Here is a 3647-nt window from a genome sequence, read left to right on the forward strand (position 1 = left end):
CTATGCTCTAGACCAGGTGTGCTCAGTGCATGTAATGAGGCAGGCCACCAGACATGCTCTGTGCATATCCTGCACCAGGTCAGATATCTCGATGGCTTTAATGTGCTGTGACAGGCATGTAAGGCACTGGGCCCAATATTTTAAGTGCAACAGTTTTTCTTAGGCTAATCTAGGATAGCTCAGGTTTGAGGCTCATTGGCAAGGCACTCATGTGTGTGTAAACTTGCACTTCTCTTGCCCAAGCTGTACCATTCCTGAGATAAACAGGGGAATCAGTCTCCACACCTGTCAAATAGGCCAGCATCTTTGGCCAGCAACTAAGTACACTTTAATAATGAAAACACTTTCCTAATGTTTTGCAGATAAAATCTCTGCTTGTATTTTGCCGTGTTTCTAGCCAAAATTTAATAGAATAAAAGAAGAAGAGAGACAAGGGAGTAAAGTTGTTTACCTCAGAGAAGGCGTATTGCTAAATGCTAACCACAGGGACTTTGTTAAGAAACCACATGTGCACAGAACTACAGAATGTCACAACGTAGTATTGGTAAGAGCTCTGTGGCATCTGAAATACCAACAAAGGGAGCTTCACTGAAAGTCCAAAATTAAGGTCCCTCAAGAATGCTCAGTATTGGCTTTATAAAGCTGTAGCAAGTGCTGGTGGCTGCTATTGGTGCAGCTTATAGCTTGAGTTCACACACCATAACAAAAGGAGACAGCAGTTTGGAGGCAGATGCCTGGGAGAATGGAACAACATGCATTATGGACTTCTTCGTTTACTCCCTCTTTCCCTCTGTGCCCTGAACTGTATCTATTCAGTGCCAAATCTTTTTGGGAAATAGTCATCACTTGTTAGAGAGCACAAAACTTCCCTTTCCTATATATGCCCATGCCTCTCCACTCCTCTTCAGTACAAGAACCAGATTTCAGCTCTTTGATCATTGGCGGAGGAGAACCATGAACTTAAAAACAAGAAACAAGACTGGTTCCATGTCCTAGAGGTTAGAGCTTTAGATGACCTAGGTCACCTGAGCTTGAGTTTTGGTTCTGCTCACTTGAGTTATGGCAGGGGCCCAAGAGCACTCTGCAAAGCTGTGCAGAAGTTGTGGGCTCAATGGCTTGTCCTAGTGTGTCACTCTTGAGGCCAGAGGGAATGTGCATGATGCGCTGCAGTTTTAATGCAGTATACTGCCTATAAAATACAGCTGCTTCATGCCAGTCTATGGTAAAATCCTATCAAACGTGCCCCCGCAATCCACTCACTCTTGCACTAAGTGAATGAATAGAAAGATTCTTCATAACCTGCTAAACTCCTACCCCATCACCACAGTTCCTGCTTCTGCTTTAACAAAGAAGAAAACTGTGGTCATTTTCTTAACACATTCGTGGCAAAATCCACAGCAGAATATCACATGCAGGCAACATCTCTGCTCTCAGTTGAGTGGGATGCAATTAACAGGAGAACCTCGTTGTTACATGTCTAGAGTGTTTCCCTTGCACCCCAGCAGTCCTCCCCAGCAAATGACACAGATACTGCAGTGTAGAAACTACCATTTTGGGGGATAATGTTACAGCACAGTTGTACCTTGACACAACTGAAACATAGTTTTATCTTCTCCAGAAATGTATCTAAATGAAGGCTGTATTCCCATCTCAGGCAGAGGACAATCTTGTCAGGTCTGATGACCTGAGCTCTGTTCTTGGAGTTTATGATTTCCTCCAAATGCTGTGTTGGGATTATAACTGCATGATGTGAAGCTGGAGAGACCACATTCCTGACCTAATACACTCACAAGGATGTCTCAGAGCATGCTTACAATCTGAACTACTCTACAAATTTCTAATGTGCCCATTATTGTAATTTTTAAGAGCATGCACAGTGCTTGTTTTTTACCTCAGTTTGTCCCCCTCCTTCTCATTTCCAGCTCCTCTTGCCCCATTTTCTTCCTGTTCAGCATTTGCTACCTGGCTTTCAATCTCGTGCAAGGCTGTCATCCAGTGAAACTGCACAAAAGGGCCAACAGAGGTGAGGATCACTCCGCAAAGGTATCTATGCGCCAAAGACTAGACCTGTGAGCTGTCTACCTCTCTCCGGTTCACCCAGACCTCACCAGAACATCTCTAGAACACATCCTGTTGCCTACATAAGACAAGAATAAAAGGAGTACTAGTGGCACCTTAGAGACTATACAATTTATTTGGTTAGTCTCTATGGTGCCACTAGTACTCCTTTTCTTTTTGCGAATACAGACTAACACGGCTGCTACTCTGAAAAGACAAGAATAGTGACTCTTTACTTCTTAATACTTATTTTAATAGCAAATTGGCCAGTGAGAAACACTCTAATCTTAGGCCTATACGTCATATCCTCATCTCACCACTGCTGTCTCACGCTTCTGTGGCTTTACAATTGTTTCAGGACCTTTCTCAGCATCTCAGACACCTCCTCTTCCTCCTCCCCTTTCTTGGAGGAAGTAAGAAATGCTTCAGATTCCTGAGTTTAGAAGGACGTGGGGGCATTCTTCTTACTCAGCAAAGGGATAAAGCTGAGAAGAGCAGAATAATATCCTTCCCAACCCCCAACCCTCCTGCCACCCAGCCATCATGTTCATGGAACTGGGATGGCAAACAAACTTGCCTGCCTACACAGGACACTGAGAAAAATGACAGACTCTTAAAGTAATTGTAAGATCCAGCTAAGTGCTGCTTCTCTCGCTTCTGCCTTGTTGAGCTATGTGGAGATTTCTGTCAGAGACACTACCTTCCTTTCTAGGGATCCAGGCTGAGTCTTGGGTGAGGTAAAATGCAGCAGAATGAGTCCAGTCACTAGACTGGGAGACTCAGAGAATTGGTTAAAGTGGTGCCATTTGGCAGATATAACTGTGCTCTTTCTAGTCCAACAACCCAGTAACATGAATGGTGTTTAACTATTTCTTACATTGTTTTGGTGCTTTTAAGTCTCAGTTATTTTCTATGGGCCTCTGACTGAAAGGCTAAGTAAGGAATCTAATTGGAGACTGTTGGTTTTTTTTTAAATCTCTTTTCTTTCTTCCCAAGGTTCAAACAGTGGGAGCAGAGGAAAAGAAGTTAGTCCTGGGATTCAGTGGAGTGGAAGGAAGGGTGCCCCCAGATTTGGTATGGCACCTCTCCTTTCTTAGGTTGCCATATGACCATTTGTTCTGTTGACACTGCCTTCCCAGTTAACATTAGGTTTGGTGTTTGCCTTGGGCTTAACCTTCAGTGGTAATTAAGACCAAATATTTGCTCACATTAAAATGGCTCTGTGGTTTTCATTCTACCCTATTGACTGGGGACAAAATGACACTAGCCTGAAATATTCTATTGTTTCCCAAAGGTCCCAGGAGTGAGGAATTTTCCAATACTGTAGGAGTCATTTTGAGTCTTATCATGACTTTGCTGTCATGCTGCGGATCACAACCTTGCTAGCTTATAGCTATCCTCAATTAAAGAGACTGCGTCTGGCTGCCAGCGATCAAATTGGTCCAATCAAAGCCATTCTTTTTGGCTTTGGATATAGTACCAAAGGTGGAGCTACAGCTCTGGTAACCAATGAGTGTTGGTGTGTGGAGAGGTGGTTCAATATCCCTTCCCAGTAAGTATTCACCCTCATCTATGGGAATTATTTAAGC

This window comes from Eretmochelys imbricata, chromosome 1 (assembly GCF_965152235.1).
Source record: "Eretmochelys imbricata isolate rEreImb1 chromosome 1, rEreImb1.hap1, whole genome shotgun sequence".
NCBI lineage: Eukaryota > Metazoa > Chordata > Testudines > Cheloniidae > Eretmochelys > Eretmochelys imbricata.